Source organism: Cyprinodon variegatus, unplaced genomic scaffold (assembly GCF_000732505.1).
Source record: "Cyprinodon variegatus isolate N-32 unplaced genomic scaffold, C_variegatus-1.0 Scaffold64, whole genome shotgun sequence".
In the NCBI taxonomy this organism is placed as follows: Eukaryota; Metazoa; Chordata; class Actinopteri; order Cyprinodontiformes; family Cyprinodontidae; genus Cyprinodon; species Cyprinodon variegatus.
Genome location: NW_015150517.1, coordinates 718,541 through 732,007, shown reverse-complemented (window position 1 = coordinate 732,007; position 13,467 = coordinate 718,541). Strand labels below are relative to the sequence as shown.

Below are 13,467 nucleotides of genomic sequence, written 5' to 3'. Positions count from 1 at the left end.
CTAGCCAGGGTGTAAATGCTATGCATCTGAAATGCAAAGCAGGGATCTCCCTGCAGGGCACAAGGACATCACTGCGGACACCGCACTCGGTCTGAATGCACCTTCAGAATTTCAATTTTTATAGAAAATAAATAAATAAAATAATAGAAAAAACAGCCTTTTAAATTTCTTTGTACACAATAGATTTGGACAACAGATATTTCTACTTGATAAAGTTTAAAAAATTTTTGGTCTATAATTTGCTGTTTACCTATTTAAGCTGTGTCCAAATGTCCGCCCTAAGCCCTAAATCCCTCAATTACTATACAGAACATGGAATTTATAGAAAACTCAGTTAAAGTTATACTGGAGAATGTTCATTTTCTGGGTGGATCATCAAAATAAGTGGTCCTCCTAATTGTCAATCATTCTGGTGATATGTTTATGTAAGCCGTTCTATGTGTTTGTCCCCATTTTCACATACCCATAGTGAGTCTGACAATGTGGAAAAATCATAAATCTTGTTTTGGAAAGTAAGCTTGTATGAACGATGCAAACAGAAACTTTTAAAAAGAGCAAGCACGAGGAGAGATGCTCTTGCACTTGTTTAATAGGCGTTCCCTCTCGGGAGCGGGTACAGGTTTGTGCATGTGCAATTTTTGTTTTTACAGTGAAGACAGTAATTCAAAAATTCATGACAATCCACCATTATACCCATAGCTTATGTTTCAGACAGATGATCACTACTTTTGCTCCCCATTGGTCATGTGGCTCCACCTTCCTTCTATGTTCCTGCTCCATCTTTGTTATCAGTTGCCGTTGTCAGGGCCGCTGTGACAACAAATCCCACAATGCTTTGCGACGAGAGCTCTTGCAAAGCATAAGTATCTGCTTGTCTAGGGACCATTGATGATTACTACTGTTCAAGGTGCATTTTGGGAAATTTCGAGTCCNGATTACTACTGTTCAAGGTGCATTTTGGGAAATTTCGAGTCCTCTACTTTTTTATCCACTAGACCATCAGACACTCATCTAAAATGGCGAAACCACTATATAGTGCCCTATAAAGTGATTTGGGCGGACTTTCGGATCACAACCTTTGTTTAGTGTTAACCTTACCGTTAAAGACAGAGTAGTCATCATGGTAACATCCAATGAGATCTCTAAACTAAAGCCAGAGAATAGCGGCTAATGAGTCTGATATAGATTTAAAGACGTTTGAAATTTTTTGTAATCAGCTGTTTAATGTAGAAAATTGTTAACGAATCCAAATCAATTAAAAAACAGAGCAGGTAAACATATTGAGTAAACAATATGCATTATTTAGTCATAGCGACCAAGAGACAAGTCTTGTAGTGAGATTGTTTGGGGATGATACATTTTGCCTGAACCCGGCCAGTCAAGTATCATGAATTGAAATACAAAAAAATCAGAAACTGGACGCCTTTCTTTTGGTTTGACAAATCTACCCAATCATTTTTATGCTATAATTCTTTACAGCTATCTTTTTTTTTACATAAGGCTCCGTCTTTTTACTACAATACTGGATGTGTTGACTACATTGTATGATAGTTAGATTAGTCTGAAATACGTCTGTACTATTTGGTTAAATGAAAAAAAAAATGTCTAAAACAAACCACTGTTCTGTTTTGTTCTGTTTTGATAAAACAGAAGAAAACATTGTTTTCCGTTAAGAAGCAGAAAAACCAGGGAAGAAGTAGTGTGCAATCTTATTGTATTTTAGTCTTCTTTAAATTCCCTAAAAAACTAAATTTGTGCTGTCAGAAAGGTATAAATCCATAGAATTGTTCTCTATACAGAAATCTGACCAAATAAGGGTAAGTAGATTACAGTACAAAAATCCAGTAATGTTCTAAGCAGGCCACTTCATATCAAAGTCATCAGAATCTCTGTATGAAATTTCATATCAGCACGTGTTTGTGTCTTCTTCCTCTGGCAGTGCTGAATAATTCAGCTGCATGAGGAAGATGTTACATCTTATTTTCTATCTGATCTAGTTTAATGTTTTCTGACATCTCTGAAAATGTTGAGCATGTGTTCAGGTGAAGGGTGGGTCACTTTGAAGCTAGTTTTTCTCCCGTTTTGTCTCTTTCCCAGTTAGAAGCAGAGTAGGTGGAAGTTAAGTGGAGATTTTTTTCAGTTATTGATTTCTGTCTGCACTAAGCATAACCTCACAAGTTCTTTCATTTACCGTCATGTGTAAATGTGAGTAGCGCATGTCTCTGGTCATTAATGGATCCTTATGTATAGATTGCATCCTGTCATGCAGAATAAAAGTGTGAAAATATGGGTTAAACCACAGGATTCAGTTTACCAGATAAATAATGGAACTAGACATCTGAGAGTTTCAGCAACATCGCAGTCATAACCACAGGAAATATTTCTGCTGAGGTTTATTTCTAATTAGTACACACAGCAATGCTGTACTCTGGAAAGCAAAAAAAAAAACCTGCTTTATGATAAACACATTTCTGACTGGTTGATGAAGTTTTTTTTCTTATGACCTCAGTGTTAGTTGTAGATGATGGTTGAATAAATCTGTGCTGCGCTGAGCACAGCTGAAGGTCAAACGTGTGGATCTTGTGAGGTGCGCTGAAGTAAAAGTAATTTTACCAAAGGTTTACTGATCTGTGATGACACCATGAAACAATGTAGCTGTAGAGAATCTCACACACAAAGTTATTGGAGATTGTGTGCAAACTTGCTCTGAAGTTATAAAACACATTTAGTAAAGTTGAAATGTTGTATAATTGTAGGGTTGTCCCAATTTTTAAGCTTTAAACTCAAACCGATAAGAGAAAATTATGATTCCATTTTGAATAAATTAGCAGCATTTCTTGCAGGCAGAGTTATTTTGCAGTTGAGAATTTAAATATCAATATTTTAACTATGACGATATTTTTAATCTCTTATAAAAACAAAATTAATATGTAGGGGACAGTTTAGCTGATCTTAAACATTAATTTCTTAATGTTAGCTTGTTACCTTTAATTAAACTTTATTGGTTTAATTTGCAGGTTTATGCCACTGCAATGTACTTTTCCCTGTGTTTTCTATACTCTTATGCTTTGATCGTTTACACGTGATTCTCAACCGGGGTATTTGTACCCCTAGCGGTCCACAAGTGCATTGCAAGGGGTATATAAAAATTATTTCTTAGGTAGTAAAATAAAATCTGGAATCTGTTTTGCTTTTTGAGGACCCACCTGAAAGATAAAACAAACTTTTTTAACAAAAAAGTGAGATATTCTTATACGGTTTCAGCTTCAGCTTTGACACTCATCTAAAACAAGCAGAGGAACAGACTGGATGTAGAGGATATCACTTTTAGGATATTGTAAAAATATACATAAAAAAATAGTTAATCTTTAATATAACACGAGGAGAGCTTATTACTCCTGAAGGAGCTCTAAGAAAATCCACATTCTCCTTAATTCCACTTTTGTATGAACCAAAGAAGGTCCTTTTTGGGTACAATCTGAAGTAAGATGGAGGATTTTGTTTCTTAACACACTCACCATTGCACTAATAAACTTTTGCTTCAATGTTGCCCCTCTAAAGCCTCACGGGCCACGGGGGGGTGTTAATGGTGCATCACAGCACACATGTACAAACACTCCTTAAGAGTGAATGTCTGACTGAAAGAGGTATTACTCATCTGGATCAAGAAGAAAAAAATCACATAAAAGCATCAAGAAAGCAATGACCTAAATGGCTAGAGCAATTGTATGAGCGAAGATATGAATCTTAAACATGCAGCTGCTCTGTAATATATACTGTATATATTTTTTTTTTCAATCTTTTGGTCTAGGAGCTGTAAAACCCTGGTTTAAAGAAAAGCACTTTTCTGTCATTGTTTTTTCTGATTATACATCCACTGCTTCACAAAATGTGCTGTTAGCACTCACAAAAATACTGTGATTTTGGAAATGTCATCACCTACTAAGCACTGCGCTGGGTGGGTGAAAAAAAAATTAGAAATATAGATGTGATGCTCTTAGGTGTTTATTTCATGACTTTGAAGGGATTTTTCTGTATTCTAAACTCTACACCGGCAAGGGGAAATTTGACCCTGAAAGGTTACGGCTGATTGGTTAACACCAGAAAGCTTTTACCCGTTTTGTGTGTAGGAATGTCTGCGAGAAGGTAACATCTCTTGGTCAGTCCACTCAGAGGAAATGGGAGACCTCCAAATTCCTTTTAGATGTACCTAAGGCCAAATGGGTTCTTGTTACTGGGATACTCGGCCAGCTGCTCTACTAAAGGAAAAAAATAAAACTGTCAAACTAGAGGATAGGGTTGGTAAGGCCAAAATCAGATGTGTTACGTAGCTGAGGCTTTTCGATAAATTTATAATTAAACTGATGCATATACACAAGAGATGTATTTCAAATGTTAACATTATTGTGATACAAGTGTCTGAGGCAATTTTCCCACTTTGTGTAGCTCTTAAAGGATTCAGGCTAATTTAGAATTTATACTAAGATTTATACTTAATTGAGTCTCTTAAGACCTTGCTGCACCTTGCAGTGAATTTCTCCAAACCATAAAACCAGGTCATGTGTTTTCTTTTTTCGAAATGTGGAAACCTAAAACTAGAACAAATTTAAACAGATGGATGCTTCCTTCTCTGTTGCTTGCAGAAAAAAAAGTATTTTGTAAATATTGCCTAGAAGAGCCGATCCTTAGGGCAGCAGGGTTCATAGCAAACATGATATCTGTAGGGGTTAGACTCCTAATGACTAACACATAAATCATGACCATGTACAACTACGGAACAATCCTGTTGCTGACATTGTACGACTACTATGGAGAAAAATATATAATCTAATTCCTAGTTTGATACCTTCTTTTTAACTTTCACTATTTTTGTTGCAAATTTATAGCATAGATAAATGATTAGATAATAGAAAAAAATGATCCCCCTAAAAACCAGGTTTTCACCCAAACGTGTCTTGAATGACATCAAAATTTTCTGTAGTTGTTGTTCTAATCTAAACTTTTTGATAGTGTTGCACCGATACCGATACCAGTATCGGACGGGGCCCCAATACTGCCCTAAAATGGTGGTTTCGGTACCAGCGAGTACCAACAAATAGGGCACTGATACCATTTTGAGAGCCATAAGTTTATTCAACTATTGTCACCCACTCCTGGTAGGCAATTAAAAGTTCTACTGGATTCACTTTGTATTAGATTTTTTTCCTGCTTCATAAAGGTAGGCAGCAGCTTGACAAAGCCATGATGGCAATTATTTTACATTATTATGGTATCGGTATCGGCCGATACTGCACAGCCAGGTATCGGTATCGGGGCCAAAAAATGGCATCGGCGCAACACTACTTTTTGCCAAATTCCCTCTTACAATGTGCTTTCTGTTTGCTGTAAAACTGCAGTTAATGTTGGAGTTGAGTGCAAAGAGTTGATGTATTTAATAAAAATTGTTGCAACAGCTAAAAACATAGAAGTTGAGGAGACTAGAAGGAGGGGGTGATGGTGGTGTGAGGGATGCGACAAGGTTTAGATTTTATTTTCAAATATCTTACAGTATATGCCTTAATCTTTAAGACAACACTGGTGTTCTTATGGCATATATTTCTGACATTTAGGTGTCTTAGTTCAGCTCAATAACTAAAAACTGGTCACCTTTACAACAAACTGAACTGCTATTGTAAAGTATTATCTTTACAAAGACTTTTACTAGATGTTCTTTTAGGATTTTTGGTCTTTTTCGGGTGACAGTCCTTTTCAAAGCTCTCTTTGGTCCCATTAACCTTTCACAGAATTATACCAGTAATCAGCCTGCTGCTGCAGACATTAGCAGATCCTTTGTACTGACGCACCTATCAAGAAAAAACGCAGTGAAATAACACATTTTCTTACTGAAAAACTTTGCATTCATTAACAGCTGCAGATCACTTAATTGTCTAACTGATTCCTCTAGAGCAGTGTTTTTTTTTTTTTTTTTTAACACTGTCCTCAAAATCCACTGTGATGCATGCTTTTGATATTTCCCTGCATCCATACACTTAACTTTTTTTAAGTGGGTAAGTAATAAGCTTTTTGTAGCACCTGGTGGCCTATGAGGAAGAAATAAAATCATTTAATGCTGGTCTTCTGAGCTGCTAAAAATATCTGTGAGTTCACAAACAGAGAAGATCCATCTTTTCCTACTCCTGCCTCAACCATTGAGAGGAATCCCAGTAAGGCTCTTTAATGTTGCAGTATTATGGTTTAAGGCAGGACGTACAGCCATAAACAAAAGTAAGATGCCGAGCCGACAGCCGGGTTCAAATAAACATAGGAACACAGGAAAACACGCAAGCAGCAGCTGCTATCATATCTGCAAGAAGCATTCTGGTCATTTCAGGGCTAAAACTAAACTTTCGCCTTGCCCATTCAGCTTGGACAGTTCTCTCAAATGTCCCTCCCTTCCCCGAATAATTTCTCTTGGAGTATGTCTTGATTGATGATGTGTTGAAATGAAACAAGATGGCTACGTAATATCAATTGGATCTGCCTAATTAAAAAAAAAGATATTTGTGAACAGAGGGTTTTTGTTTTTGCTGGTCAGGAGAATGCAGTCTCTTCACTTTCAGGAATCAGTTCCGCTTTTTCTGCAACAAATATCTAAAAGGTATAACACTTGGTTACAGAAGATGCTCACAAGAAGTGATAAGTACATATTTTCTTGCATTTACAGCCACAGGAACAAAATCTTCTCCCAACCCCTGGGGGTTCTAGTTACAACCTCTGGGCAGAAGAAGTGTGTCAGAGAACAGGTGTTCAGTTGTCCAATATTTGGATGGGCATTGTTTCAAAGAAAAGCTGTGATGATTTTTTTCTAAAACTGTACAGTAATCTGTTATGTAATGGATGATTTGAGAACTTGCTGGTAGAGGTGATGAGAAAATATGATAATTTGTATTATTTATATTTTAAGTAACATAAAGCATTTTCGTCTCCCCATCTGTTGCATCTGGCTCAGTGTTGAACCAAAAATAGGAGACAATGTGAAAAGTAAAATGCATAACTTAAAATTTAATAGAAGTAAAGCAAAAAGCAACAAAAGTTAAGGTGCAACTGATGTAATGCACAGCACAGATGCTGGTGAAAATTCTTACTCATTCAGGCCATAATCATTCCATAAAAGTTAAAAATCAAACCACTGGACTGTGTTTACCAAGTTTGAAGACATTTCACTTCCCATCCAGCAAATTTTCTTAATTCAAATGTCTGGATTAGCGCTGAGTTCTGGGCTTTATATAGTGGCCCAACAAAGCCTTGTTTTGTGCTAAGAAAACATGAGAATTTAACTGAAAAAACGGTCCACCCCTCAGTAATGGGGCGTCATCAAGGTTGTTGTTGGCCTGCAATAACCAATACTGGCCTATGCCTCTGAAAAGAGAGTCTTTAGGGTCATTCAGAGGCATATGTAACAGGTAACAGGTATTTCAAGCCAACAACGACCTCAACAACTCTCCATTATTTTTTTTTACTTTTTTGGACAGAGCACACATGATAAAATATATATGTCCTGTGCCAGATTACAAAAACATGCATAGGGGAGGGGCAAACAGGGCTGTCCCACTGAGGAAGCAATCCAGCTCACAAGGCCTAGATCCTTGAAACCTTCCTCCTATCAATCTAAAAAAATGTTGCCATTGCATTGATGTTGTGAAGTGAAAATGGGGATGAGCACAAAGGATGGCCTCATGTAAACATATCACCAGAATGATTGACAATGAGCAGGACCACTTATTTTGATGGTCCACTTGGAAAAAGATCCTCCACTATACCTTTAATATACTCAATACTAAGGAATATATTTCTGAGAAGACTCCAGTATCTCTTTCTGACTGCTGAATCTTTTGTATTTTGTGTGATAGTGTGTATTTCTGAGGTGCATTATCATTCTGATCCAGACCAGCCTGCCACATTAAGCTTTAATACCGGCCCAGAGACCTGTGTTTCAACTCAGCCCGAGCAGGGAACGCTTTCAGCTCTGATGTTTACGTACACAAAGTAATGAATATGGAAATTTCCCTCTGTCTCAGTAATGCAGCAATGAACATGCAAATGATTCCCTCCCAGACAAACACACTTTAAGCAGAAGCGTTTCTGTGAGGCTCTGCCACATGTCTTCTGGTATTTAAATGGATCTTGACAGGAGCAAACCTCTCTAGTATTTTCTCCTCCATGTAGTTCGGGTGTTACAAACTTTTGATGCACCCCTGTAGGGACTTCTCAGCACTCTGACCCCTGCCTGGCCTGACCTTCCATAAACCTCTGAAGCTGCTGCTGTTTGGGTATAAACACTAAAGGAGCTGCCAGCAAATAACCCATACAAATTCCCAGTTTTTATTTTCAAAGACCGATTTGTCTTTGTAGCATTTCTAGTTAACGCGTTTTGCTACTTCACCAGCACTTCACGTATGAAGATGAAAATTATTGTAAATCTTGATTAACAAAAACTAAAGTTTCACGGTTGAACCAGTTTTACCCTTTACACCCCCTTCAGTTTTTTCAATAATTATCAAAATTCTACAGTCAAATTAATTAAAAGCTTTCTATCTAAGTAAAACCAGTTGATTGCATCGACTCATTGACCTCAAATGCAACCCCTCACACTAAGCATGCTTGTGGAGACTGTGGAGAGGAAAATCTTCCTTTTAACAGGAAGAAACCTCCAGGAACCAGGCTCAGTGTGAGCGGCCATCTGCCCATGCCGACTGGGGTTCAAGGAGACAGAAGCAGAGATACAAAAGGCAGCTGTAAAAGGCGACCTCGTCAAGAAAACAAACAGCCAGGCAGACGAGCTCTGGGCCAGCTCCCATGTCAGAGGATGAAGAGAGCACAACCAGTCAGTCACAGTCAGAGAAACAGGACTACACTGAAAAACAGGCAGATCTCCAACATCTATAAAGAAAGGTGTTGATGGCAGCATCACAGCTGATATCTGCCTTATAAAATCTGCCTTATAATTGTCAGGTTTCAGTGGTGGTTTGAGGACCCAAATGCAGAGGCAGAGGCTGAGGAGATTTCTTGCAGCTTTAATGAAATTAACAGAGGTAACAGAGGTGGGAATCCAAAAATCCAAAATCAAACATGAAAAATATAAAGCAAACCAGAACTATGGAGACATGTGGGGAAAACCAAACACGAGGAGCCAGGGAGCCATATATAGCAGAGAGAGACAAAGGGAGGGCTAAAGAGCATACAAGGAGCAGGTGTGAGGGGAGACATCGAGGGAGCCAGGGGGAAAGGAACACACACAAGAGGGCAATAGAAGACAACAGAAAAACATGAGAACTAATATAAATCTAGAAATTACAACAAAACTGTAATTAAACCAATAAAACTAGAAAACAAGGAGCAAAGTAAAGAACAACAGAACCAAGACCATGACAATAATGCCATGACAATCCCGAACTTACTCTAAAAAATAGTTATTAATCATTTTTATGAAAATACAAGAAACCAATATCCTAATTTGATGGATAGAAAAGCAGGAATTTCAACAAAAAAAGCGATTCCAAGGTCTATGTGGGTCTTTTATATATAGCTTAAAATGAAAGGGAAGATAATGAAATATTAACCTTGGATATTATAAAGGGTCTGTGGAAGCTGTTTTTCAGCCGCATACAGTTTTCAAGTAGTGGGTGCAGAGACAGCTGAGGGCACAGAGGATGAGCAGAGAGAAATTAGCACAAGTTTTGAAAACATGTGTGAGGTTTAAACACAAAGCAACTGTCTCACTGTGGTTAGATTGGTGACTATGCATTGAACTTGGTGTCACAAAACAAATACACAATTTTGAAATTTTGGATTTTAATTGCTTCTCTGTTTAGTTGTTCCATGTTGACTCTTCCTGCCCACTGCCAGCCACCACAGAAGAATTATTATCTTCCTTGTTTCTTTAGTATGTCAGCTTTCTTCTGTGATCATTCTAAATAGTTTTAGGGTTTACAGCCAATAAACATGAATGAATGCCCACTTCCACACAAACTACTGTTTGATTGGCAGTGTTGTGCACGTTACTTTGAAAAAGTAATTAATTATAGTTACTAGTTACTTCTCCCAAAAAGTAATTGAGTTAGTAACTGAGATGCTCCACAATATAAGTAACTAGTTACTAGTAAAAGTAACTATTGCGTTACTTTTGCGAGTGTATGAAATTAATAACTGGGGATGTCTAATTCTGAAATCCTGTGTTTCGGTTGTTATAGATACTGCAACATGTAGCTATATCTATCTATCTATTCTATCCATCCATCCATCCATTATTCTCTCTTTCTCCATATAGGCTAATGATCGTTCACGCTCTTCATAGTTCCCCTGTGGCGCGAGCACAGGGCGGCTGTTACGCGCCTTTAGCGAGCATGCGCGTTTCCTGTCGCTTGCGCGGTGAATTGTGCCGCCGCGCTGTGCGGAGATGCAGGGGAAACCGTATCTGATGGGGAAACGCAGCTCGATGTAACACCAGTATTTCCATCTGGAAAGCGCTGTTTTGCCACTGGAGTCATCCTCACTCTCCATCCTCCCCTCTCTCATGACGCACGCACGAGTCCTATCATGAAAAAAGGTTAATTTTGCGACCTGAGTAACGTGCAGTAACGGGGTGTCGGCAATTGTAACTGCGTTATAGTTACAGTAAGAGTAATCATTATGATTACTCGTTACTAAAAAAAGGTAGTGGCGTTAGTAACGCCGTTACTTTCAACGCCGTTACTCCCATCACTGTTGATTGGTCATAGCTTCATGCCTGTGTTGCTTTCACCTGAGTTGAGTGAAAACGACTTTTCAGTTAATATCATGGGGCGGCTAATTTCTTACCTAAGGAATGAGAAAAAGATCCTGGGCTTGATGAGAATCATTCGGGCATAAGCCAGTGTTACAGCAAAATCTGTACCCCATCATATATTGTGACCCAAGGGTGCGCTTACCTATGTTTCTCAATATACTTCTTTAGGTATTAATGGTATTAATATTGTGATATTATCTGACAGTGTGGGGTCCTGTCATCCAGGTTACACAAGTACAGTTAAAAAAAACAATAAAACAAGATCTCCGGTTAATAAAATTACTTTTTTAAATGTCCAGTGTGAAAATATCTTGAGTTTAAATTCAAGTCTTTAACACAACTGTAGCCCTAGATTGTAAATTCTAAAATACATAATTTAGGGAGTTTGTGAATTGTTGCAACAGAGCTGTGTATTTGTTGGCACTTCCATTTGCAAACAATATTTTGTTTTTATTTTTAAGTTGATAGTCATCCCTGTTCCCTGAGCACCAACATCACAAAGTTTCATGTTACACATGAAATTAGTTTGGATCTGATAACGCCAAAACATTCACTCTCAGGATCAGTTCCTGCTAATTAGTGGAGTATTGGAGAAACCTATCTATGACACACAGATATCTGCATCTCCCTATCTCATAGAGCTAGGGTTGATTATAGCAGAAAGACTTTAAACACCAAATGGATGCAGAGCTGCCAATTACTAACAATATATTGTTTTCTGCCTGTGAGCAAAGCTCTCAGGCTGTATTACCTTCCGTGTGAAATATTTCACTCTGTGTATTCAGTCTTGTCTTATGATATAAAAGCAGACATTTTTCACAGTGCAAACCACATCTCGGGGTCTGCTCTGTATTGATCCGTCACTCCTGAAACTATTTAGTGTCTTCTGCTGAGAAAACTATTTTACTTTACACCAAGCAACACTTTAATTTTAAGCTAAAATGTTCTGAGTGATTCGCTGAGGGACATATTGATTTTTAATTCCGACTTAAAGCGTATGGACCAAGTCTCCCTGTTTTCTGCCTGATTCTCTGTAACTTTCTAGGTTAAACTAGAAAAAAAAAAATGATTCAGCAGCATTCCTTTGGTGCCAAAAATAAAACCCATGTGATGAATGTAATTTGGGGAGATTCAAGCATAGAAAAGGATGCAATCAGGTGCTGATCATCACAGTTTAAGGTATTCAATGCAAGATTTGCAGCTCATTTGAGCGAAAGTAAAAAGGACAGTTGGGGGAAAACCAAGATGTAAGGTTGATTACGCAGCAGACCAAAGCTTAAGACCAAAATCTGATTATTTGATTGTTCATAATGTCAGTTATAGAATATCACTCACGCATATACAGTATTAATAACTCAGACAATGAAGCTTGGAGAAGCTCAGTTAGTTCATAAGTGAGATGAATATCTTATTTAAATGGATTGTAATCTGGATTTGTATTTTTTTTTTTGCAGTTCAATAGTCTATTTTTTTCAAACTTTATTTTTTTCAGTAGCGGAGGCATAAAGAAACCTCCAGACATTCAGCTGTTCATCACATCTTAAGTGGCTGCTGTGTAGAGACTAAAGTTATAATTCTCAGAAAAAAACTCCCTGGAGTTTAAAAGAAAATCTTCCAACTTCATAGAAACTTTAAGGCCTTTGAATATTTTGGGTAATGGTTGCATGTGCTTTGCCTGTTTCAGATTTCTAAATATTTTCACGTACTTTGTGACTTAAGCATAAACAATAAATCTAATTTAGGAGATTGTACACAGTGTAATCTGAATGCGATAATTTAATCATGAATCTAATTATTACCTTGTAAAGAGGTACATGCTAACACAACTGTCACAGAAAAAAAAAAACATGTCACAATATATTATTACAAATGATAAATACATATGAGAATCTAGACGCGATTGGTAAAATAAGTAAAGCTTGCTGCAGATTATCTTGTATGATAAAAATGAAGGGATCCTCTTGCCTTTCACCACATTTTGTTCTTTTGATTTACAGTCTTGTTTAATTAGATTTTAATCAGAGAATCTCAAAAAGGGCAGCATACAGTGCACCACCCTGAATTTATCAAATGCAATCTGTGGAACAGCAATGAAAAGCAAACTATGGAGTGGATACTGACGTGTGTCGTCTGATTCGTCTGACCAGCTACTGTAGGTGAAAGCACTGAAGAAGTTAATGCTGGTCAGATTAAGCAGTGCACTGCAGTTTAAGTTTTAAGTTGGGGTTGTTAAGATACTATAATTGACTGTTTATTCTTTTTATTTTAGGTTTGATTGTTCCTTTGTCCTTTATAATTGATTTACCTTCACTATGTCTAGTCTACAAAATAACATCTACATCACTAAACAAGTTTAAAAGAAACCTGGCTGTAGAGAATGCCTATATGTTTAAAAGTGAAATTGATTCAGCATGACTTTTAACATGTCTCACTCCACTGTGCTATTTTCATGTCTCAGTTTAATCAAGAAAAATGTGTTTATTGTCACTGATGTGTGATAAAAAGAGCTGTGGATTGCTTATTTCAATATACCTTCTTTAATTTACAACATGAACAAAATAGATATAGACATTTCACCGTTTACATCAACAAGCTAAAGTAAACAATATGGGAGATATAGGAATATAGGAAAAAAAAAAACATTGTAACTTTAAGTTTGATGC

General features: G+C 37.3%; 1 protein-coding gene across 1 annotated transcript in view; it reads left to right on the top strand.

Moving 5' to 3' along the window:
- The window catches only part of LOC107082854 (exostosin-1-like), a 328,874-nt gene that overhangs the window by 252,912 nt on the left and 62,495 nt on the right, over positions 1–13,467 (top strand). The gene's annotated exons all lie outside the window — the stretch shown is intronic.